The sequence below is a fragment of the Hemitrygon akajei genome, chromosome 7 (genome assembly GCF_048418815.1).
Source record: "Hemitrygon akajei chromosome 7, sHemAka1.3, whole genome shotgun sequence".
Classification (NCBI taxonomy): Eukaryota; Metazoa; Chordata; class Chondrichthyes; order Myliobatiformes; family Dasyatidae; genus Hemitrygon; species Hemitrygon akajei.
In genome coordinates, this window is record NC_133130.1 from 172,149,886 (window position 1) to 172,176,457 (window position 26,572).

Sequence of the window (26,572 nt, forward strand, 5' to 3'; positions counted from 1 at the left end):
AAGCAACAAATTTGAGCTTTGTTTGTAATAAAACAGCTGAACCAGAAATGTTTGCGTTGCTAGTAATTGTGCAACGAGTAATCCAAGCAGCCTAATGCATTCTCTGCTCCTGCAGGCTGTGCATTAAACATAACTGAGTGTACATACTGTACATATTCAAGAAAATGGCTACAAAACTGAGACTGACAGTTTCCTGTAGCTAAACTACAATAAATGCATTAATAGAATGTAATTAAGAGATTCAATCAGTGTGGTGACAGAGATCAAGTGCTTTATGAATGGAGGCACTAGTTTCCATTGATCTATGAGGCACATTCCCAGCTTTTTATGAACTGAACAATGGAAGATTAGTACTCAGAATTTCACAATAAACGGGCCATTTCATTATCATAGATCCTTTCGTCCATTTAGTCACTCAGTAAATTGGGAGGAAAGCATTTCCTCGTGTTTGCCCACTATGTAGGAATATAATTATTCAGGGGTAATTGTGATAAAGGAATAATTCCCATTTTGAATTCTGAAATATTCTTAGTGTATTACAAAATATTATGTAATTGGAAAATAATTTCCCTTAAGTTTTATGCTTTTATTAATTAGATCTTGGCTTGAAATTTTGTGGTCGTGAGACTTGCAGTGCACAAATAACTTTTGCTGGCTATTGAGTTTAGCTGAAGGAGCACCGTAACTTAATGCCACCACTATATTGGCAAGGTGTACGTCAGTCTTTGAAGAAAAAGTGCATGTAGCAGTGGCAGATGCTGGCTTGCATTAATGGATCTATCAGACTTGAGGAAAAACTAAAAAATAAGTACATTGAGACCATGTTTCTTACCCCCCCCCCCCCTAGTTGTACTGTACTGTATATCTGTGGAGAAGTTTTGGAGATTGTACTTACAAGGGTCCTCCAGGCTGCATACAGTGTCAAGGAGTGTGCATGACTTGGGCATCAGCTTGGTACAGAACTTTAAGCAGAGCTTGAAACTCTCTTCCCCATTTGTTTCTGTTAGACCAATCTGTGCAATTGTGGATCCTGCTGATGGGTCTGATGATATAATTTGCATCATCTCTCTGCTGCATAATGCTGCCATACATATTTCCTGCCACGTCTGTTCAATGTGCAAAGGACTTGCAGAACCTTGCAGCGAATAAGTCTAGTAACATTACTGAAGTAGCACACTGGATGAAATGAAGTTGCAGTTAGCTTTAGGAGAGGATGCTCATCCTTTTCAACATGCTGCTGCGCTAATGCTGACTCTCTAACTGTAATGGTGCAGTTTGAAGCCAGGAGTTCTCGATAGAGGATGACTTGAGAACAATCTTGAAGACTATATTCCCTCCCCAGCCCATTGCTTCCCGGCATATTCAATATCTATTCTGTTTCCTTCATGCATTGAGAAAGAAAGTTCTCAACTTGCTGTCCTTGAGAGAAAAATAAATCACCTCATCTCTGTATTAAATGGAAAGCTTTTGATTTTTTTAACAGTGACCCCTAATTTTTGATTCTTTGTCATGAGGAAATATCTTTATAACCATCCTTTTAGGATGAGTGAAGAATCTTGCATGTTTCACTGAAGTCTGTTTCCTCTTCTAATCTCTCAGATCTGGTCAAAGTTTCAAACGTTCATTTATTATCAATGCATTGTATCCATATACAACTCAGAAACAGGAAAGTCATTATGAGGAAAAACATCAAACCTGCCCCTCCCATACAAAAAAGATCGGCATCCAGATCATCAACCCCCACCCCACAAAAAATGGAGCAGGAACATCGCCCCCCCCCAAGAAAAACAATCCCTTCCCTGCACAAAAAACTCATTGAACGTCAACCCCCAAGCACCCTCCCCTCATACAAAACAGAAAAAGTTTGGGCAATTAAAAAAAACAGAATATGAAAACCATAAGTCTGAACAAGTTCATGGTCCATAAATGCAATACCTATGATATGATCCTACAGCATCACCAACGTTCATAAAAAGAGAGGGTCACCACACCACACAAGGCAGAGAAGCGTACCTGCCTGCTACAGCGATAGGCCGCTCACAGATGTCTTGTCTGACAGTGATTAAAAACTTGCTCATCTTCTGTATCTGCCTCAATGTCTCTTGTTCTTCTTGATGCTTTAATTGGCGATTAATAAACGCTTTAAACTGTTAAATGGAGTTGAACATTGGCTTGCACCTCTTCCATAGAGCCACATAGCATTGAAGCAGTCCCTTTGGTCCATGCTGACCGTCAAATATTCATCTATCTTAATCCCACTTGCTAGTATGTGGTCTGCAGCCTTCTATTCATTGATGATTGTAATGCACACCCAGATGCTCCCTATATGCTGTGAGTGCTCCTGCCAGTTCTCAGGCAGTGCATTCCAAATTGTAGCCACTCACTGGGTGAAGTAGTTTTCATTAGATCCCTTTAGCCCTCACCTTCCACCTATGCATTCTGGTATTGTATGACCCCATTAGGGAGAAAAAATTCTCACTATCTGCCCTATCTATGCCATTAAATTAGCAGAGCTTCAAGATGTAGAGTTCTGGGTGTCTTTGTGCATGATTCATGAAAGGACTCTTCGCAGGTACAGCAAGTACCGGGTAATTAAGAATGCAACCTCCTTTATTCCCAAGGAAAAGAAACAAAGACTGTCTGTTTCCTTTCATGACTGAATGATTCCAACTCTGATAACATCCCACTGTATGTCTTGGGTGGTATGGTAATGTAGCGGTCAGTGCAACTACAACAACAGAGACATCGGTTGAATTCTGCCACTATATGCCAGGATTTGGTACATTCCGTCCATGAGTGTGTGTGTTTCCTCCCACATTCCAAGGAAGCATGGATTCGTAAGCTAATTGTTCAACTGGGTGTAATTGGGTGGCTCGGACTTGTTGGGTTGAAAGGGTCTGTAACCACGCTATATCTCTTAAATAATAAAATTAACTTTCTCTGCACCCTTGCCAGTGCAATCACATCCTTGCTGTGGAGTGGTGACCAGGACTGCATAAAATATTCCAGCTGTGGCCTAACCAATATTTTATAAAGTTGGACCGTAGATCAATTTTCTATATAATGGAAGCTTATCTTCCCTATATTTAGAATTTTTTTTCCTATTGCAATAAAGGATTTTATTTGATTTTTTAAAAAAATTACTTGCTATACCCACTGGCTGTCCTGTAAAACATTCATAAGCCTGTCCAGATCTCTAGGTTTTGGAGCTCTGCATGGTTTAAAGGCATGATTTACTTTACAAAAGTTATTTTGGTGGCTTTAATTTTCTGAAAGACAGAAGATAACGCTATGAATGGGGAATTAGCTTTTAGTTACTGGTATTTCACTTGGGAGGGTATTCCAAATGAAAGGGGCTGCCCAATCCTCCCTTTTCTCCTCACGTGCTTCAGCTTCTTGGCATATAATATGATAGCTAATGGCAAGGATTATTCTTTGTGTTGGATAGGAAGTACAGTATGTTGTTCATAAATATTGGCTTTAATATGTCATGGTCCTTGCCTGTTCTGCAAACTTAATGAATACCAATTATGTCTTGCTATCAATTGTGTGATTTACCCCACAAAAGAGGTTTAAAGGCACTTGTGCCGCTCAAAATTTGCGTTAAATGAGTCCCAGTAATTGAATAATTCTTCTTGAGAATGTGTTCATTTTGCAGAACCTTAAGTGAGTTCAGTGAGGAAAAAAACCCAAAACATTTGCTTAATTTTATTTGCACATTATGATGATTTTGAATCACAGTTGCAATACTTCTGTCAGTTACTTTACTGTGTACTATCCTGAAGCCAGTTGCCATTCTGGCATTCTCATGCTTGTGTAATGCAGTTATTTTATGTGGACAGTACTTTCTAATTGATTGTCTTCCTTTTATTCTTCAAACAAGAGTCTACAACTTGTAGTTTTGCGTTTCATAGCACTTAAAAATTATTTTGTGTCAGAAGATGGGGTTGTGGTATATCAGGCTGCTTTCTGTTGCTCCTTTTCTTTTAGGTTCAGTATTCCACAATGATTGAGGTCGTGACTTCATCTCACATGAACTCATAAAATGTGCTCATTGAGAATCAATCAATTTTCATAATCAAGCTTGCCATAGATGTCAAAAGAACCTGCCATTTTGTATCCACCCCATCAGTTGTCATCTGTACTGATTCTTCCATTTTGCTTCTGACTAACTAGTCCTTCCATTGCATTTTTGACCTTCTATGAAGTCTTTACTTCTGATAGAAGTCATAGTTTTCAGCTGGCAGGCACAGGCTTTTGCAGTTCTTTTAACACAATCTAGTTCTCTTTTTTTTGTTGGTGACTTTTTCTGCTAAGTAATATGAAGTAAGTGGAAAATTTCAAACATTTTCTTCTGAACCTGGAGAAGAGATTATTTGAATGATAATAAGTTTTACTCTGAATAACCAATCAGACTTTGATTAAATATTATGTGTCATTCATAATAGAATATCCTATGTTAAGAATGATGGTGTTTGTTGAATATGTACAAAGCCATAAATCCCATGCAATGGACGATGATCATAATAGTATACGTTGAGCTATTCAGGGAGTCAAAGAATTGTGCAGCACAGATGGCCAGAAAAGTTGGCACAGACATGGTGGGTTATCATGTCCATGCTGACTTTTTTTTTTACCCGTCTATACTGAATCCCATTTGTTTGCATTAGGACCTGTATGCTTCTTTGTCTTGCCTATTTAACTATTTGTTCAAATGTGTCTTAAACATTGTAATTGCTTCTGATTCCAGCACCCCTTTGCACAGTATTTTCTAGGTACAAAAAATAATGTCTGTTATACAACCTTTAGATCTCTTACCTCTCATGTCATGCCTGCGTTTTCTTGTTTTCGATACCCTTACTGTGGAGAAGATAAGTTCAAAGTACATTTATTATCATAGTATGTATACAGTATAGCCAGCTGGTGATACAGTGGCATCTGCACCAGACTTTGAGGTGAGTGGTTCTGGGTTTGAATCTGGCTGGCTCCTTGCAGGCTTTTCATCTATGCTAGGTTGAGCATCAAGCTAGCTACTCAGCCTTGTAAGTAACAGACAAAAGTGCTGAAGAAATGGCAAGGTTGCTGTTTGATGCACCACAAGATATGGAAGGGGACAACAACGTCTACAGTATACCATCTTGAGATTTGTCTCCTTGTAGGCAGCCACAAAACAAAGAAACACCAGAGAATCCTTTTGAAGAAAAACCCTACATGTGAAAAAGAAAAGAGCAAATCATGCAAACAATAAAAAGCGTTCAAATAACACCCAGAACATTAAGCATCAACCGCAGAGCCCCCAAAAGTGAGTCCACACCCATGAGCTGCTGAGAAGAGTGAAACTGGTCTAGAAATTGATGGCCATGGTCACAGCAGCTGAAACAGTTGTTTCAGCGCTGTGTCGATGGCTACAGCCACAGATCCAGTTCTGGACCAAAGTGCCTGGATCAAATTGCGCATGTAGTAATGCATATCCAGCACTGAGGACATTAAACATCAAACCGCAGCTGAAAATGAGTCCATAGCCATGAGCTGCAAAAGCAATTGAACCTTGCAGCATGGGGCCCAAGACTACTGCACCTTCCACTGGCAGCAACAAAAGGGGCATTGGTCAAATGCAGGCATCGAACGTCCATTCATTTTTTGCTCTTGTCCTTGTTGATTTAATTTTGCTCGACACTTTAATCAGAGCAGAGTAATGGAGCCAATCGGGGTTCGTGATCTGCCATCAGGAATCGATGCTTTGTATACCCCTAGCGATGGCTATAGCAGTACTCCATGGTGAATCCCCAGGAGATCACACAAGCACCAGGTCATTCATTTGGCCCAAAAATATATTCCTAAAAGGGTAATTACAGGCTGCAATCAATTGTAGTTCAAAAGAAGAGTAAGTATATTTTTAAAAAAAGAGTATCCAGTAAATTTGTAAGCTGACTGCAAGATGTTGCTGTTGATTACTGATGCCATTTTCCCAGAAGATTTTGTCTATCTGTGCCTCTCAGATTCTTATATGCTTGTATCAGGTTATCTTTCAAACTCCTTTGCTTTAGAGAAAACAAACCCAGTCTGTCTTGTCTCCAATCCAAGCAACATCCTGATGAATCGACTCTTCACTGTCTCCTGTATAGTTACATCTTGTCTAGTGTGTGGCAACCAGAACGATATGCAGTTTCCAAGTACAGCCTAATCATTGTTTGTAAAGTTGGAACATGATATCCTGACCCTTGTGTTTTGTACCCTAACCTACAAAAGAAAGTAAGCCATGTCCCTTCACTACCTTATAGACCTGTGCTGCTGTTGTCAGAAAACTCGAGACTTCGAACCCAAGGTATCTCTGCTCATCAACATTCCTTAATGTCTTAATATATACAGTGTGTCCTATGATACTTGATTTACCAAAATGCAGCATTTTGTACTTGTCAGGATTAAATTCCATTTGCCATTACACTGTCCAGTTTTCCATGATTGTTATGTGCTGTACCCTTGGGCAACCTTTCCCACTGTCCACAATATTGCCAATTAATGTGTCATCTGCATACTTAGTAATCATGCTTTCAACATTTTCATGCAAGACTATTGAATGATTCCCTAGTAAGATGAGATGCACTCTTACCTCAGTGATCTTGCACCTTACTGTCTACCTGTACTGCACTTTCTCCGTAGCTGTTGCACTTTGTTCTGTGTTTTGTTATTGTTTTACCTTGTATGACCTCAATGCATTGTTTAATGATCTGATCTGTATGAATAGTAATGCAAGACAAGCTTTTCACTATACCTCAGCACATGTGACAATGATATACAAATTCCAATTTCAAGTCATTAATATATATTATAAACAGCAAAGTCCTCAGCTCCAATCCCTGTGGTACACCACTTACTCTGGATCACCAATCAGAAATCTACCCATTCACCAGTTACTTTCTGCCTTCTATCACTAAGCCAATTTTGGGTCCAGTTTGCCAATACACCTCAAATTCTTTGCGCCTAATCTTCTGGGCCAGCTACCATGCAGAATTTGTTTAAAGCAATACTGAAGTCTGTAAGCCAGATGTATTCTCCTGTCTTCATCAACTTATTACTTCAAAAAAAATCTCCTAATCTGCCCCTACCTTTCCAAGTGAACACAGAAAACACAAATTTCTCCAACAACTTCTATACCACTGATCATCATGCTGTAGTTTTCAGATTTATCCCCATTATCTGTTTTGAATATCCTCCAGACTTTTAGTATTTCACCCATGGCTAACAAAGACGCAAAATTCTCTGTCAGCGCTGAAGCAATCTTATTTCTTGCTTCCTTAGGTATTCTGGGATAGATAGTATCCAGCCTTGTTCTTTGAAATTTTCATGACATATTTAGCTGGTAACAACCTGTTTTGAAAAATGACAGTTGTCTGATCCATAATTTCTCAAAAATCCTGAAACCACTTTAAACTCTTATTGTTTTGAATGCTTAAATGATAAATTTAAAGTGCCAGTAGTAATGGGGCATATGATCCTTGCAGCAACCAAGAATGCTTTCTTGAAATGCACAGCGACATAATGTTGCAGTGATAATGAATTCCTCTGCTCCAGAGATGAAATGTGTATTATCCATACCAAACTTAAATATGGTACATAGTGATTTACCAGCTTTGCATCCTGTTCATTAAGCAAATGTTATCCTAATCATTCTATAGATTTGAAAATAATTATATGTTTCCTTCATACCACCTCTTATCAAAAATGACATTGCAGATTTCATTGGAGATGAGGAAAGCTATTTATGTTGGCTCAATCTGCTGGGATGGGAATTCTCTTTTCACCCCTTTAGGAAAAAATGAACTCATTATTAAAATTCCCAAGTGTAGCATTCAGTTCAAACAGTGAAGATGATAACCTGTTAAAGAAACTGGCAGATTTTCTGCAAGTGGACGTTGTAATAAAAATGCCCCCTACTTTGTTGGGATCATATTTGGAAGGCTGCTGCCATATGTTATTTTCCTCTTTAGCCGGGATTATGCCATCATTATTGCTGATAAAAGCTGTTTACTGCCTTGGCAAAGCAACCACGCTTGGGGCAGTTTGGGAACTGGTGCTTCACTCTGCAACAGAGTTCATTTGTTGCCAGCTGTTCTGAGCTTGGTATTTTTTTAAACTGAGGTTTTGTGCAGTTTTGCATCAATGGAGAATAAAACTAATTTTAAGTTCCCCTGTCAGACTGTTACGGGTGACCCTAACATTGATTTTCTTTTCCTTGAAATATTGTGAAATTAAACAATTGATGTAACAACTGACTATATTATTCAAGCTAATTATTTTGCAAAACAAAATATTTCAGTATTTTAACTGATGTTTACAAGGTTAATTTTTCCAACCAGAATCCATGATTGTAACTGTTTACAAATAAATGCTAATTTTTGCCAGCCCTTTAACTTCTACTAGATGCCCTCTTTCACAAACCATACATATTTGTGTGGTCTGTTTAGCTACTTTATGGTAGCATCAGAAGTGAGCTTACTCCTTATCTGTCTGTCTTCACCCGGTGTTCAACATACTTGCAGTTTCCAGCAGTGTCAAATGATTGGAGTCCTGGGTAACTTGTTTCTTTTCCAGCTCGTGTACAGTGGGACCAAATTATAATGCCTTCACTTTTCCTTGTTGAAATTTAGCTAATTCTGCACCGACTAGGCACAAAACCTGACGTCCTGATTTTAATCTTAACACTGAACAATTGTAGGAGCAAAGCAACCTAGAGTGTTTTCTGACTTTAATTAAATGTTTTTGGAGGGTTGGTGGAGAAATCTGGTACAAGAATAATAAAGATTTTCAGTAATGAGACTTCTGGCATGATGACATCAAATTGTACTATTGCAGCAACTTGTTTTCCTCCTTGTATCATGGGAAATCATTCTGATCAATACGGCCTTTATTCTAGGACAGCTGTAGCAAATATTGCAGCCCTGTAATGAGTTTGAAGTAATTGTGTACACAATTAATTCATCTCATTTTATTGAAAATGAAAAGGTTTAAAATTTCAAGACTTACGAAAACACTGGAGGATAAGGTACTATGTAAACTTAGTCATTCTGTATTTAACATTACAAAAATAACTTAAGAAACCAGTAAATGAAGATGATGTAATTTGGAATTTTTAACCACGTTATTTATCTCGAGTTTTATTGATGAAATACCTGTATGAATAAGTTTGATAATCTTATTTTACTAAATCGTAATACTACATTTAAATTTGTACGGTAGAAAACTTTTTATAAACCAGTTCTCAACTGCGCAAGTGTGTAAGTTGCATTTTGAGTGGGAGTTGCTCTTGACAAAGATTTTCTTTTTAACTTTTAACATTTTCTATACCATTGCAGTGGATCTTCTAAAAGCATTTTACTGGCTGTAAAACATTGAAAAGCAGGTAATAAAAGTTATAAATATGAGAAAGTCTGCAGATGTTGGAAATCTAAAGTAACACACACAAAATGCTGGAGAAACTCAGCAGGTCAGCCAGCATCTTTGAAATTAATAAACAGTCTTATGTTTAAATATAGGCCTTTAAAGCTTAATCATTCTTCAGTGTTTGTTTCGTTGGACCGTTCATTTTGGTCACTCTTGTATATGATCAGCATGTACCAAATATCTTTTAAATGCATTATTGTTGATATAAATTGTCAATTCTTTTTTATATACATGATGCATAATTCTTTTTAATATTTTCAGTCTCAATTATTATATATTATGAAATTATAATTTTCAGCTTGCGGATATAAAAAAGTCCTTGTAGTACATTTTCCCTGTGTCAAGAAGGGAATAAAAGTCCCACTCAAGTTTGTTAGCGATACTCATTATCCACCAGTGATGCACAAATTTCCACGTGATGGAGTTTCCTCATCCAAGAAAAGGCAGAGTATCCATTCAAAATGTTGCCTCAGCATTGACGGTTTGAAGCTGAGCTCCTGGAAAAATTATCACATGTTAAATACAAGTGACTTTTTCCCTCCCCACTGTACACAGATGGCAGACAAATGGAAAATAGTCCCCATCACAGAAATAACAAGCTCATTGTATGTCTCAAACACTTAAGAATATCATGAAATGCATCCCTGAATAATGCACCAAATTAAATTTCGTTAGGGGTGCAGGGAACGTCAGTGGACCTAATTATTTTCAATTATCTTTGAAGTACATGTATTATCGAGGTATGTATACTATATTCAACCTTGAAATTCATCTTCTTACAGGCAGCCACAAAAACAAAGAAACCTAATAGAGCCCATTATGAAAGACCATCAAACACCCAGAGTGTGGTTTAAAAAAAGGAACAAATTTTGCAAAATAAGTAGTAAACAAGTAACACTCAGAACTAAAATTCAGAAAGTGAGTCCAGGAGCCCGTTAGCTGCAGGCCACAGCCTCAGTTCAGCGCAGAGACGAGTAAATGATACGGAGCTGTGGGCTGATCACCAGCCTATTCTTTTCCTTCAGCTCTGACACCCTAATCTTTTCAATCTGGTCCTGCATTTAAACCCGCCAAGCATCAGCTTGTTCCTTGCTGTCAGGCCAGGGCCTTACTGCTTTGGTTTGGCCTCAAGTGATCTCCAGCAATGACTAAACATAACCTCATTCCTCGCTTTCAGCCTGGGCCTGCCACCTCGATTCGGCCCATACTTGCCGCGCTGCCGCAACCATACTACATCTTCGAGACTCCAGTTTGCCAGATCCCCCAGAACGGCTCAAAAATGCTAGGTCGTACAGGTGGTTCAAAAGCACAATTCAAAAGGGAAGTTACGCGCTATTGATTACAGTGATTGTCCAGAAAAAGTGTTATTTAATAGAGGAGCTAGTAGATTTGTTTGCTGCCAGTAAAGCATTGCTGTGGCTCACCAGCACCATCTTAAACTGGAAAATTTTAAAAAATGTATTTGATAAAGGTAGAAAATACTGTAAATACTCAGCAGGTTAGGCAGCTTTTGCATAGAGAGAGAGAGAATCAATGGTTCAGGTCAGCAATTTTTCTTGAGTCCTATAGTTCTGTAGAGTTTTGAGTCGATTGAAAGGCTCACACGGACTCTTGGGAATGGCATTTGTCTCAACTGCTGTCCATGCTTTTAAAGTTTATATTGTTCACTACTTTCTGGTGAGCTTATAATCTTACAAAAATGTCGTCTTGTTATCTTCCCTAAATATTTTTTACCATCTATTAAGGTGCTGAGAATTGTACTCAAAACCTTCAAATTAACAAATTAAGTTTTAGTCTTATAGCAAATTGCCCATATGATAATGGGTAGGCCTTGTAATGTTCTCTTCCATCGACACCCACTGTAGATTTTAAGCATTTTTCTAATATTGATGACTGAAATATATTTTCTGTGGATCTTTGAACTCTTAACAGAAATACTGTCATTTGTTAGCGTTAACCTGTCCATTATCAAAATTCTGAAGTTACACATATACACAAAAGTTGTATTTTAATTTGTTTTTCTGATAGTTCAAGACTGCAGAACTTTCTCAAGATGGTTTGGGCAAATTCCAGAAGGAGTATTAGAGGGGATCTGAGGGCTAAGTCCTTACACAGCGAGTGGTTGGTATCGGGAACACACTACAAGAGGAAATGGTAGAATTGGATACAATTACAATATTTAATAGGCATTTAGACAGACATGTTAAATAGGAAAAGCTGAGATGGATGGCTTTAATGCAGGCAAATGAAATTAGTGTAGATGGCATGGATAGGGTTGGCTGAATAGCCTGTTTCTTTACTGCATGATTCCATGGGGCATTTTCCCTCACTCTTCTGAAACCAGGAATGGTTTGAGTAGTCCACCTTTGGTCAACATGGAAGCAATGGCTTAAATAGCCACTCTCTGTACCTTAATTTCCTGATTTGGTACAGGACATTTCTGGAGCTGACCAAAGACTTTGAAAAATTACCAATGGCTAACTTAAAGAATACAGATAATTTTGTTTACACATCTGACGTTTATACAGTTTTGTTTGGGCTTTATTAGACTTCTATTGAACTTACTCATGATTCTTTTCATGTGGCTTTTTATACTTCTGACTTTGATCTTCTTTGTGTCTCAAGCATTGTGCTTGAGGAATCAAGTTCATGTTAATATTAGGAGGGAGAGGCAGCTAGCAGTTCAAGGAAAGGAGAATAGAGGAGACGGTAAGATTGAAAAGTTATTGGAAGAATATAAACAGCAAAAAAAAACCAGTGGAGCTATTTAAGTGGGGGGGGGGGGTGGTGGAATGTGGTTACAACATATACTTTATCTTCCTTTTGCTAACGGGAGGATTTGGTTACAATGGTGCTAATTTGTTGGGTGTATGGTGCACAGAAAAGTTGAAGACCATTTTCTTAATGTTTGACCTTTCTTTGCTTCATTGGAAGTGTGGCATGAGACTGGGCAAGCTACCGGTCTCTGACCTCCCTCTTGCAATGTCATATAGAAGGACAGCTTGGCTGTGTGGTCTCTCAAGTCAGCTTTGCTGTTCACTGTTTATTTTTTACTGCTTACTGTTTATTTTTGCCCATTTCCTTACCTCTTGATTTCCTAGTGTTAATATCCTTGACCAATGGCACCAATATTCTCAATGAGGGCATCTATAACCATTTGAAGAGAAAAATGTTGAAGATTTGAAAACCTCTGAAGAAATTTTCCCTCATCTCAGATCTAAATGAATAAATTGTTTGTACTGAGATGATGCACCCTCTATATTGAATGTCGAAACAGCCTGTCAGTATTAACCCTGTTATTCACAGCATATTTTCATCATGCTGTGAACTATATCATTTTTAGATGTGCCCCATCTCTATCCCACTGCCATCTTAGTGTGTTTCTGCTATTTCCCATGAAAATTTATTTATTCTTCTCAGTGAAAAGGAATGGGGTTTAAACCCATTTCTGCATACTTTGACACTGTCTTATCCCCCCTTGTTCAATCTCTTCCCACCTATGTTCGTGACACTTCTCACACTTTGAATTTCTCCAATAATTTTAAATTCCCTGGCCCTCACCGCCTTATTTTCACCATGGACGTCCAGTCCCTATATACCTCCATCCCCCACCGGGATGGTCTCAAAGCTCTTTGCTTCTTTTTGGATTCCAGACCTAACCAATTCCCCTCTACCACCACTCTCCTCCGTCTAGCGAATTAGTTCTTACTCTCAATAATTTCTCCTTTGGCTCCTCCCACTTCCTCCAAACCAAGGGTGTAGCCATTGGCACCCGCATGGGTCCCAGTTATGCCTGCCTTTTTGTTGGCTTTGTGGAACAGTCCATGTTCCAAGTCTATACGGGTATCCGTCCCCCTCCTTTCCTTCACTACATCGACGACTGCATTGGCGCTGCCTCCTGCACGCATGCTGAGCTCGTTGACTTCATGAACTTTGCCTCCAACTTTCACGTTGCCTTGAAATTTACCTGGTCCATTTCTGACACCTCCCTCCCCTTTCTTGATCTTTCTGTCTCCATCTCTGGAGACGGCTTATCTACTGATATCTACTATAAGCCTACAGACTCTCACAGCTACCTAGACTATTCCTCTTCCCACCCTGTCTCTTGCAAAAATGCTGTCCCCTTCTCACAGTTCCTCTGTCTCTGCCGCATCTGCTCTCAGGATGAGGCTTTTCATGCCAGGACGAAGGAGATGTCTTCCTTTTTTAAACAAAGGGGCTTCCCTTCTTCCACCATCAACTCTGCTCTCAAACGCATCTCTCCCATTTCCCGCACATCTGCCCTCACCCCATCCGCCCGCCACCCCACTTGGGATAGGGTTCCCCTTGTCCTCACCTACCACCCCACCAGCCTCCAGGTCCAACGTATAATTCTCCGTAACTTCCGCCACTTCCAACGGGATCCCACTACCAAGCACATCTTTCCTTCCCCCCCTTTCTGCTTTCCGCAGGGATCGCGCCCTTCGCGACTTCCTTGTCCACTCATCCCCCCCATCCCTTCCTACTGATCTCCCTCCTGGCACTTATCCTTGTAAGCGGAACAAGTGCTACACCTGCCCTTACACTTCCTTCCCTCACCACCAATCAGGGCCCCAGACAGTCCTTCCAGGTGAGGCGACACTTCACCTGTGAGTCGGCTGGTGTGGTATACTGCATCCGGTGCTCCCGGTGTGGCCCTTTATATATTGGTGAGACCCGACGCAGACTGGGAGACCGTTTCGCTGAACACCTACACTCTGTCCGCCGGAGAAAGCAGGATCTCCCAGCGGCCACACATTTTAATTCCACGTCCCATTCCCATTCTGATATGTCTATCCATGGCCTCCTCTACTGTCAAGATGAAGCCACACTCAGGTTGGAAGAACAACACCTTATATACCGGCTGGGTAGCCTCCAACCTGATGGCATGAACATTGACTTCTCTAACTTCCGTTAATGCCCCTCCTCCCCTTCTTACCCCATCCCTGACATATTTAGTTGTCTGTTTTTTTTTCTCTCTCTGCCCATCACCCTGCCTGTTCTCCATCTCCCTCTGGTGCACCCCCCCCCCCCCTTCTCCCGAGGCCTCCCATCCCATGATCCTTTCCCTTCTCCAGCTCTGTATCACTTTCACCAATCACCTTTCCAGCTGTTAGCTTCATCCCACCCACTCTGGTCTTCTCCTATCATTTCGCATTTCCCCCTCCCCCCACTACTTTCAAATCTCTGAGTATCTCTCCTTTCAGTTAGTCCTGACGAAGGGTCTCGGCCCGAAACGTCGACAGTGCTTCTCCCTATAGATGCTGCCTGGCCTGCTGTGTTCCACCAGCATTTTGTGTGTGGGGTTTAAACCCGTTTCTTTGATACAAACCTGAAGATATTTTGTTACTTATTCTTCACGTAGGCCCTCTGAGAGACAGTTAAGAGGTTTATTAGATTGATACTTGGAACGAATGAAATATTTGGATTGGCTTGGTATCAACTGGAGTTTAAAAGAATGAGAAACGACTATATTCAAACATTTAAGATGTTAACAGGTGGATATGGAAAGGATGTTTCCTTGTTGGTGAATTTGGAACAATAGCTCACTTTTCTCACTTAAGACACAAGTGAAGCAAAGTATTTTATCTCAGGATGGAGTCTTTGGAACTCTTTTCAAAAGATGGAAATGTATTGATAAACAAGGACTTGAATATTTACTGTGAGTAGACAGGAATGGGTGGTGACAATCAGATCAGCCATTACTTCAAGTCACACTCCTGTTCTGAATATTCAGTTTCTAGAGGGTTGGAACTGCTGGGAGTCACTGTTAATCAGACTTAATTTCTCTTTTTTTTGAAATTGGAGCTAATGATTCATGATTTATGGGAAGAAATTCCAGACATGGTGTTCTGAGCCAGGTGAGTTTAGGTTAATTTGCATTAAAATGTTCAAGTATTAAATTTGAAGGCTTTTCTTCCATTTCTCAGATTGCTGTTAGAGTATGCTGCTTGCAAAATCATCAACTCACTTCAGTGTAAGGATTACCCCAAATTCACGCAGGTGGAGATGTCACCAAAAGTAGACATGAAAATTCTATTTACATATAGAACAGCAGTCTTGAATGGAAAAGTGACTGGACATTAAAGTTAATGAGCCTTCTTTTCATGAACGACATCAACAATAGATGGCACCTTTTGAACAGATTTAAAAAAAACTTTACCCATGAGATTGTGGACAAAAATATAATCTGAAATTATCATAATCAAATTGTTTTCCTATTTTTCTGTGGACATTTTTTTTATTGCTTTACTATTTTGTCTTTGCTTTTGGCTTTGAAGTTACTTTCCCTTTTAATCTTCAAGCTGCATTTGAGTTTCAAATTTGCATTGTAGCCTGAGGTTAGAATCTTCACAAGCTTTTGGAACATTTGTTCTATCTGCTTCAATACGTATTAAAGTTGTGTTTGAATTTGAGCACGCTATATCACATACATTTTTTCTTACCGTTTGTATTTTCAAGTTTAGGATTTGCAAACAATACTCTTCAATGTAACATAGTGACATAAATTTTCATGAATAAACGTTAACATTCAATATCAGTCATTGCTGTACATACCATCATAACAATTTGCTATGGAAGGAAAGGTAAAATGAAATCAATAATCAATTTTCCTTACATAGTTTAATTTTTCTTTCAGGCTTGCTTTTATTCATATGGTACTGCCAGTTTTATTTTTAGAATGATGGAAATATATCAAAACGATTACATTATTAAATTAAAGTAAGCCATTCTAACTTCATTATAAATTATGAGAACCTGTTAAAATTAATACTTTTTCTAAGTGAGATAGATACCAAATGCATTTGTGCTTTGACATTAACTTATCAGTTTATTTATTTTATGCCCTAAAATAAAATGTGTTACAACAGAAGTATGGAATACTTTTCCATCTTGACAAGAATAGTAAGTTCTATCTAATTTCAATTTGGGAATTTCCAAGAAGCTATCATTGTCTCTTCCCTCAGTTACATCCTACATCCTTGGCAGCATCATCCAGTAATGCCAGCTTCCACAAAACAACATACCGGTACTCTCTTACTTTTTCACTAGTTCATTGTTGGACAATACGTTGATGATGTTTAATTCATGCATGAGGAACAGCTTCTTTCTGCTCAGCATTGGAAAATTAAATTGTGGATCTAAAAGCAGTCCTATGACACTCAACACATTGAAAAGCAGTCTATGGTGTTATCAAGCATTTATGGGGAATTATATATATAGTGGATTCCAGTTAATTAGGGCGCAACCATCCAGTACATTTTGGCACAATTAAGCTGCCGAAGTTTAATGGAAATTGTTAAAAAGGTCTTCAAGAAAAGACAAGCTACCATTTAACTGAGAAACATATGTATTTAATTGAAATACAAAACAAATTAGAACACTACCAATACCACTACAGTATTATAAAACTGTATTAGTTAATAATTCATCCACTGTGTTCTTTTGACTGTAAATGAACAAAATGAGTGCAGACATGAAGATAATGGACTGCCTTTTATACAGTGCTTCCAGTGATTGTATCCTCCAAACTTTCATTTTCATTGTAATATTCAAGATGTTTGTCGATGCCTTCAAATTCTTTGGAGTTCCTATTTGTTGAAGTAGCAAAATCATTTCATTTTCACTCCCAGCCATTTTTGGCATCTCCAAGCCTGAATCTTTGAAACTGCAGTGAGCAAAACAATTCTGAATTGTCTTACTGCTTCAGTCTTGCCAACTATCAGTGACAAAAATATCTTTTTCAAGACAAACACATGCAACTGTCGCTATTTAAAAACTGTCGGTCTAAGCACTGTGTTGTATCTAATGGCCATTCAAGTAAGTGCACATGGCAAACGCTAGTTAGAAATTGTCTGGCAATAGTCTCCTCCCGATTAAGCGCAATAATGTCCCAAATAAAGGAATCCTGGCTGTTTCCTTGATTAGTTTTACTAGTTTTTGTTCTTCAAGAGTTGTCCCAATTAAGTGGCTGCCACAGTGAACCAGAATCCATTGTAATTTACTATGTGAACAAATACCATTTGTCTTGAACAACATTAGGAACACTAATATCAAATCCTCTTCTACTGACCATTTGAAAGGACTTGTAAAGCTTGTGGAGGGAATATTTTTGAGAAAAAAATTGCTGCAGAAAACTAAGTCATTGTCAGTATACCAAACATTGTAAAGCATGTGAAAATGTGCACTGAACTGGCGTTGGACAAGGGACCCATGAGTTTTATTTCTAGGCAGTGAAGCAGTTTTCTTGCATGTGTGATGTACATCCCCATGCTTAATGGGTGACATGAATCATATCTTGTTAGTAGCTTTAAGTTTTCATCTTCCAAATAATGAGGCTAAAATAGATTGGTTAATAAGTTGGTAGGTGAGGGAATGGAGTGGGCATCTTATATGACTATCAATTGTAAGTTGTGGCATTGGAAGTAGGTATACAGGTGACTTTTTGAAGCTTTTTCTTAACTCCCCACTCACTCTTTATTTTAAGAAACAAGGTGGCATTTCCTTGAACATTCTAACATGCAGTCCATTATATCTTTGCTTCAATACTGATTTCATTGACAGTGGCTCAAATTATTTCCTTGAATTAAAATCCAGTAGGTTTTTTGTGTTTTTTTGAAAAAGAGGGCTCTGTATGTATTTATGTTCTAGTTTCCCAGCAGTGATGTCAAATGTGCATTACACGCTGATTGATATTGCAGCTTTTTGCCCATTGCCTTCATGCATGGGCACATCATGTGTTCTGGAAGTCTGAATCAATATCCTATTGTGCATTGAACATGCATGAAAGTGCTATTACTGTCTTGCTAACCATTCTGCACAGCAAATCAATTGTGCAGCTGGTAAAATCTCTTGACACATTTGATTTTCTGTGCCTGTGTCTTCTAAGTAAAATAATAAAACACCTGTATGTAATTATTAAATATTTTGTGGAAATGTTGCACAAACAGTGAAGCTACAGATCAAAACAGGAAACCTTAAAAATTATCATCAGGTCAGACAGCATCTGTGGAGAAAAAAGTTATTAATGAACTATTTTGATATGTTCTGCTTTGCCAGCTGAGATGTATTTGTAATTCTTGTGTATTAATAAAAACAATAACGCTTGAAAACATGGATTTGATCCCATGTGTTCAATGACATACAAAATTTAATTGAATATAATTTCCTTGTTACAAAATGCTTATTTTTCTCATTGAATATTGTATTGATTGTTGCAAAAATTAATTTGATATTTGAATCTATTTAATGATCATGAAATGATGCAGAAAAGTGTTCAGTATTCTACATGGTGAAAGGTCTTTACATTGAATGAACCTCACCTCATTTTGATTGCATTTCTCATTTCTGCATATGTTAACTTCATACTTGGGCACTAATATTTTAAAAAAACATGATAGTATATGTCTTTTGTCACAACACTGTCAGCAGATAAGTATCTGAATGACTGGATCAATGCATGTCAAGTACTCCAATCATGCCAATATCAGCTGTCTCAATCTATGTCAGCCATAATTTTAATTTTTAGTCAATATGGCCCCTTGATTTAATGATAGAGAGGATATAAATCAGCCTCCTGCTCTGTTTAGACAAACTTGTAACACCTGTCAATAGTCCGTATTTCTGATGGCTTAGCAAAGCTTAATATTTTGACTGACTATGTGGGAATTCCCTCCTGCAAGAATGTTTTTCAGGCATTGCAGCTGCTTTAAGCATTGGGTGTTTGAACTGGCCATTGCTGTTGTGAGGGAGCGAACCCCCCACAGGCAGGAGTTTCAGATTCATTTTACTGCTTCTAAATTTACTGTAACATCACAACAGGCTTCCCATTTTATCAGGATACTGCTTGCTGGGCTTTAGCTTGATTTGTCTGGGAATAGAACCATTTTCCCACAAATTCACAAGTTAACTATATTTTAATGATAGCACACATCCTCTGCTTCACATTTCTCTCTTATCTGTTAGTTTACATTGTTGATAAAAAAATATACTTTTGACTTATTCCAGATTGATGTCATAAATCATATTTGTAAACTGGAGTTAGTATCTCATCCTTACCTGATTTGTGTCACAGTTAGTAATATTGCCATAGCTGCATTTTCTTAAATCTGATGGGTTGTATTGCAATACTGAGTCGCCGCACCCTCTGTAAAAATGTTAAAATCAATACAATGAAATGGGAGCTTAAAGTACTCCCATTTAAAAAAAATAAGTTGTAAGTACTTTCAAAACTTTCTGACATTACGAAACAACGGTAATTAATATAGCTAGTTAACAATAGCCAGCTCTACATATAGTTAGGCCCCTTACTAGAATGATTGAATTTGTATTGTTATGGGTTGAAAAAATCTACCCAACTCCATAGAAAGTCTTGGATATGAGAACAGTGGACCACAAGAAATTATCATCTCCAGATCCTGCATGTTTCTGCTAGCTTTGAAAGTTCTGTAATTGATCTAACTTAATTTTGCAATCTTTTGTTATTTCCTGTGGAGTGGCACAGAAATATTTTCTCTCAATGCCAACATGAAATTTCCTTGCTTTTAGCAAATGACTCAAGAATCAACATACATAATAGCAACCAATGTAGATAGTACACCCATGAAGGTCAAAGTCCAAGTAAATGCAATCACAATCACTGAAGCCCAAGGGGATTTGAACCTTGCACTCAACCTTTACAAAGTGAGGCCTTCTAATGACTTTCCTTTGTCGTGCATCACCACCCTCTAACAATAAAGTTTCATGGTGAGATCTTGGAAAACATGGGCCTCTTTATGTTATTTGTGGTGCCAGCTCTCAGCAGAACAATACTTCGATGGTGAAATTCACTATTTAGTTGACCACTGCAGTTTTGACTGACGAAAAAATGTTGGCAAATCAAGACCTCAGATGGGGCATAAATCAAGTGATTATTCCCAACTGCTTACCCAACTGTTTGAGATATTGACTACTTGTTGGAAAGCTTGTGTCTTTTCCTGAGTAATCATTCCCAACATTGAGGTCCTAATTACAATTAGTCACCTTGGTATGGCAGGTCACGTTGCTCACAAGTCTCAAAACAGAATCCCAAATAGATGCCGTATTCTGATCTCTATTGAGGAAAAGAATTGCCAGGTAGGTAAAGTTCAAATGTGCCCTCAAAAGTTGCAACATCCCCAGTGGATCTCTGGCTAGTTGATGCTTCAAAGTGCAGAAAATCTCTCTAGACAATATTGAGAACCTCAAAGCTTTGGATCTGGAGCAGATGTACAGAGGAAGAAACATGCCAACTTGGAAACTCATCTCCAATCTCTGAATGACTGAATAAATAATATTGGCCTCATCAGTCACCTCAGAACCCACAGGAACAGTGTGAAAGCAAATTGTCCTCAATCCTAAGGGACTGCCTAAATTGAAGCAAGTTTTTAAAAAACTAAACTTATCAAATAAATACTCTTTAATAAAAATATTTTATTACCTTGAAGTCAAAATTACTGAACAATTTCTGGACTTTGGCTTGAATGTTGTAAAAGTACCATTATTTTATTGAAGACAATTCCTTTTGAATAAATATGTTGATCTTTTTAGATCAAGTGCAGTTTGAAGTAGCTTCTCTTTGAGTGTATTCTTGTTTTGCATGCAGATATTCATGAGTATGGCCTACAGACGTAACCAAATGGAGCTGATGTGCTGAAGCCAAATCGTATAAATGTCAGTTTCAGACCAATTCATGCCATTCACAAGTTAGGATTAAAATGAAGCTGGATACAATTATTTACTTAATCCAGGCATAAAATACAAGACTTGAAGAACCAGCCCAATTAATAATTTACATAATCAACATGCATATTAAACTGGGGCTGGATTTGCTTCACTGTTACAATGACTGGGGTAATGAGGGCTAACACAGCTTTGAGCACGAGTTTCCACGCGTGTGGTGCTAGTAATTCTTGCTTGGATTGACAAGTGCTAGACAGCAGTCACAGCATAACTAAACCTGTTTGGCAGAATTAATCGCTGACAAACGGCACTTAAAGCAACGACATTGTTTGTGTCAGTTATTCTGTTTGATGTCACTGTTGGACTTAATAAATCAATAGTGTCAGTATTTGGTAATGTTTATTGCAACAAGGTTTATTATTTCATGTGTCTGTCATGTACAAATAGTATTTATCATGACTGTCTATAAATTATTACGGACAGAATGTTGCTTTGCATATAAGATTCAAATGTTGCTAGAAGAATATTTTCTTGTTTAATCTAACTGTGCAGGTCATTTATTTTCCTTTAGCATGCTTAATCAGATTGGTCAAATGATAAATGTCATTTTTTAAAATACCAGTTTATATATTTGAAACAGTTTCTGACCTTGGCTGGAACGTTCTGGTATTGTGGCTGTGTAACAGAGGGTCTAATTGGTACTCTTACATTGATGAGACATTGATTATTGGTTCCATTTCCAGTAGGGAGGCCATTAGTTATCCTACCACAGTAAATCATCTGAGAATAGCAGCACATCAGTTAGAATGCTAATTCACTCTGCTGGCAGCGACCACTGCGAGATGACAGCTTGAAGAGGGGGATGTTAAAAATGGCAGCAGATTGGTATTTTAAAGGGGTGGAGAACTCTGTACTGATGAATAAGAAAGATGACATTTGGTGTCCACATTTAACTATATTAGTTGTCCACATGAGGGTCAGCGTGCATGACCTACCTTAATTATGCCTCGGGCTGGTCAACAGCTGACTGAGAGTGTACCCTTTGGACAAAATGAAGAGAAGAAGTGCCTGGATAATTAGGCCAAGTTTAACTGCAGGAGGTATGCAGCCTTGCTGCTGGCTTTTGTATATTCATGACCTAGGTTTATTGATGGAAGGATGGCTTTCAGTGACACTGTCATTTGCAAGTTGAAAGGTAGGCAGTACTTGCGCTCAGATGTGCCTTAAAGGGTCTTGCAAGAAGCTCATTTGGATGCTGATTACATTTGCATCTGCATTTCTTTGTTTCAAACTGTTTGGCAGACATCTGTTAATTTTAAGAGAGTGGCTTTGGTACTTCTCCTTGGGGGTTTAATACCATAGTTTAAATCAGCCCTTGTTTCAAAAATCTTCATGCATTTCCTTTCACCAATTTGAAAACCTCAAAAAGTCAGCTTCAAACAATTTGTCACATGGAATGAAACCTAAGCATATTGTTTTCTAATTATAGCATTCATTCATGTTAACTTTTTGTGTTTGGAGAATTCTGTGTTATAATTATGACTATAAATAAGAAATATATAGTGAAGCTCACACAGACTATATAATCTCACAGTTAGGAAGGCCAACAAAGTTTACGGGCTTTTTTTTCGCAGCAGTAAATTATTTTGTACACTCACATGATGCAATACATCCTAAATAGTTGAAGCTATTGTTCAGCTCATTAAAAGCTAACTAAACATAAACCTCCCAATTTTGTTTTCAAACAAATAAGCATTTTTCACATGATGGAAGTGGACGTGACACTTGTTCCGGTTTAAGCATTCTCCCAGCTCATCAGTCACACAATTTATGGTTTAGCTTTGAAATTTATGCCTGCAAGCCCCTTCTATGTATTTACACCAATTAACACATAAACTCTAATTACCCAGATCAAGGGAGTTGGGAGTCCATAAATGGAAAGTGACATGGCACTGTTCGGCAGCTGGCTGACTGGCAAGGTGACGATAAATAGGAAAGTATCAATTAGAAGACATTGATGGTAATGCATCTGTGAACTGGCATGATAAGTGTTAGCAGCTTTTAGGTATCAGTATCTGCCTGTCTGCAGTTTGTGTCTGAAGGGCTGCAAACAACACTGAAGATTTTTTTTTACTTGGGTATATTTCATGTACATGATGCACTTTTCAGATTTTAGAAATTTTATTTTTCCATTTATGTTTGTCTGTGATCAGTTATTTTGAAAGTAGAAATATAAATGTATGTTATCTACTAATCTTGATTAGTGAAATAAAGGTTCCAAAACCATTAACGGCACATTATGGGCAAATTGCAGGGGTAATATTAGACTAGGGAAGGGTAGAATTAAGGCACAGGTGAAATACAGCGGAGCGGGTTTTGTGTGCACAATGAGCACATGGTGGAGTTATTTGTTTTACAGCAAGGGGTCAGTGTAGCTTCTGAGTAATAAAGGAAGAGGTTTGTTCCTGAGGTTCCCTTGTAAAGAATTTGGTGCAGTGCATGCACGTCGTGTCTAGAGGGATTGGTCTGCCCATAACAATGGGAGGGGATTGTTCATTTTGATGATATCCCCATCTAGGGCCACATTATTTTCACATTCTTGTTTGCTAAAACAAATGCAGTAGGTGTTAGATGGATGTTATGACAACTGCTATGAGCAGTAGCGAAATTCTGAACCACCAAATGCTCCTTTATGTAAACCTAGCTCTTTTTAAAAAGTTGTGGTAAGAAATAATTTCAAGAGCTGAGTTATTCTTCATTCTACAGTGCTTAGTTAATAGGCGTGTTTGGATAAAAGAAACACTTTGCTCACCACAGGGTGCTCTAATTAAGAGGTTCCCATTGTAATTATAACTGAAAGCAATTTGACTGGAGAAATTGGTTTTGATTACAAAGCATAGTCCACCTTGTCCAGCCGATTACTATCTTTGGTCCCAGAACACTAACCAGAATAGCTCTCAATGTACTAATTTGATTATTTTGTCAAAGATTATGAAATTTATAACATTTTGTGAATATAGAAAGTAAATTCTTTGTTTATCTTGTCATCATATGCATATAATTATTGTAAAGATAATAACTTCTAAAAACAAATAGCATGACCATCAATTTTTCAATGAAACTAAGAGATGTGAAACTATACATTTTGTGGTTTGTGTAAAACTTGAGGCTTTTAATTTTTCTATTTTTTTACTGCAATTTTCCCCCATCCTTCTCTACTGAAGTAGGTGATAGTGCAGATCATGCTGAAGTGGTTATTTGGCTTGTTAGCCCGGTTAGTGAACTGTTAAATAGTGAAAGGATTTCCCAACTGGATAACAACACATATTCAACCGATAGCTGCAGACACCCTTACAACCTCATAATGGCTGCAAATGGAAAACTTGCCTTCTGATGAAGTCAGTTCTCTAGACATCTGGGATCTACCTAAGCAGTAGCAGTTCGCAGCACGCCATGTAGATAATCTGATTGGAGTATTGTTTCTAAGTAATGATTAACTGTACTACAAAAAGTATTTCCTACTTTCAGAAGTTGTAATAAAATCAACAATTTTTTAGTATAAAGTATTCAATGTGGTAGAGCAGATGATGAAAATGAGTCTGATTCTACTATTCATAATTTGAATGATCTGAAGATTGAGGAAAATTTACAATATAAATTTGTGAAAGATAAGTTCTGGTTATCTATTGTGAATTTGTTTCTTTGAAATGGAGGCAGGAGGTCACAATACCAAATAATAGTCCTGCTCTGGACTTATTTGAATTGAAGTAGCTGAATCCTTCTAAGCATGTGTGAAAATCAAGAATGCTCGTAATAGTACAGTACTTTGGTCAGGTCTGTTCATTTAGGCTATTGTCTGCTTTGTTAAATTTCTTTGTCTCTTGCAGCTTCTATACAGAAGTACAGTAATAAAAGAGCTGTAGATAATGTTGCAGTCTGTAGTATGTTAAATACCCGACAGAAGGTCCATTAACATAAATGTTTTAATCAGAGCATAGTGTTATGTATCTAAATTAAAATGTTTTGTGCATCAGTCTGCTGCAAAAAATAGCATCATAATAATTACACATTTTTACTTTGTTTAAAAAAAACAAACCCAGGGCAGCTTTTTAAAAATAGTAATTGTTGTATGATACAACTTCACTGGTCTTTGTAAATGGCAATTTTTGTCAACATTAAATTTTCCCCATTTTATGGCTTTATTTTGTTTTAGTTATAGTGACCTAGTTGTCATTTTAGAATATGAAACATGATCCATTGTCATTTACCTGGAAAGATGGCTGATTTGAGGGACATGGAACATTTCTTTAACAGAGTGCACGGATTCGCTTCAGGGCTGAGTGATAGATTTGCCTGCCTGGAGCATCCCAGTGTGTTTATACATGGCTTGTATGGCAGCTTTCATAAGACATTTACCCCATGATTTGCGATGAGCTTATGTGTGAATAATTAATGGCAATTAATCCTTAATTACAGTAATTAGGCAAGTCACAGGAAATTAAGCTGCAGCTGGAGAAGACCATGCCTGGGAAGAGTATCGGGGCTGAGCGAGTGTGCCATTACTGATAGCATTACTAGGATGAGCTGTACTTAGCAGTGCTGGCATTTCTGCTGGAGAGTTTGGGTGGGACAGGAGTTAATAACACTTCTCCCAGCACCAGGTCTGCATGTTTTAGTTCTGAAAATCGACAAGCCACTAGTGTGTTCAGGCAGCTGTATGCTGCAAAGTGCATGTGTGACTGGATATTAGCAACGGCACACAAACATCAGTTCATTTTGTGTGGCAACATGCAGTGATGTTGGCAGAATGAAGAAATCTGTTTTGTTTATACATGTCAGTTTATGAAATGTAGTTTTTGCATCTTAAGTTTAAAACCAATCAAAATACTTAAGGGTATAAACACATTTTGCATAGAATGGACATGTGGTGGCTGAACTCTTTGAACATTTATAAGTGGAAACTATCTCCTACAGTTGGTATTTTCTGATGTAAGGCTATGTCTGACTTGATATATATTAATTTTTACGTAATCACTAGGAAAAGCTCATTTAAAAGTTATCTCTGTTCACCAGAGCCTAAGTTCAGCCTGAACAAATTTACAAGTTAGACTGGCACTGCATTTGAGTTGTGCTCCACTGGCATATGATTGCCCACAGTTATCATAGTGATCATATTGTTTCTAATGTACCTTGTTTGCACTCTGGTTCTACTTATTTACTATCACTATTTTGTTCGATACTTTGTGGGATTTTGTGTCTAGACACTATGACTTTGTTGAGAATCCAAGCCAATGAGAAGTAAAGAACTCAGCCTTCCAGTGAAATTTTGAATCATATCTTTTGCAGTTGAGCATTTTGTTTAAGAATATCTGTCAAGAAAAGTATTGTCTACAGTAATGAATGGCGGGTATTT

At 38.0% G+C, this 26,572-nt stretch overlaps 1 protein-coding gene and 1 long non-coding RNA gene across 5 annotated transcripts in view; one reads left to right on the top strand and one right to left on the bottom strand.

Moving 5' to 3' along the window:
* Positions 1–26,572, top strand: part of LOC140731181 (pre-B-cell leukemia transcription factor 3) — a 199,203-nt gene that overhangs the window by 69,068 nt on the left and 103,563 nt on the right. The gene's annotated exons all lie outside the window — the stretch shown is intronic.
* On the bottom strand, positions 9,808–21,031 carry LOC140730105 (uncharacterized). The gene is made up of 3 exons (XR_012099518.1): positions 20,918–21,031; positions 19,519–19,606; positions 9,808–9,938 (listed from the first exon to the last, which is right to left on the bottom strand). It is a non-coding gene; the product is annotated as an uncharacterized lncRNA (long non-coding RNA).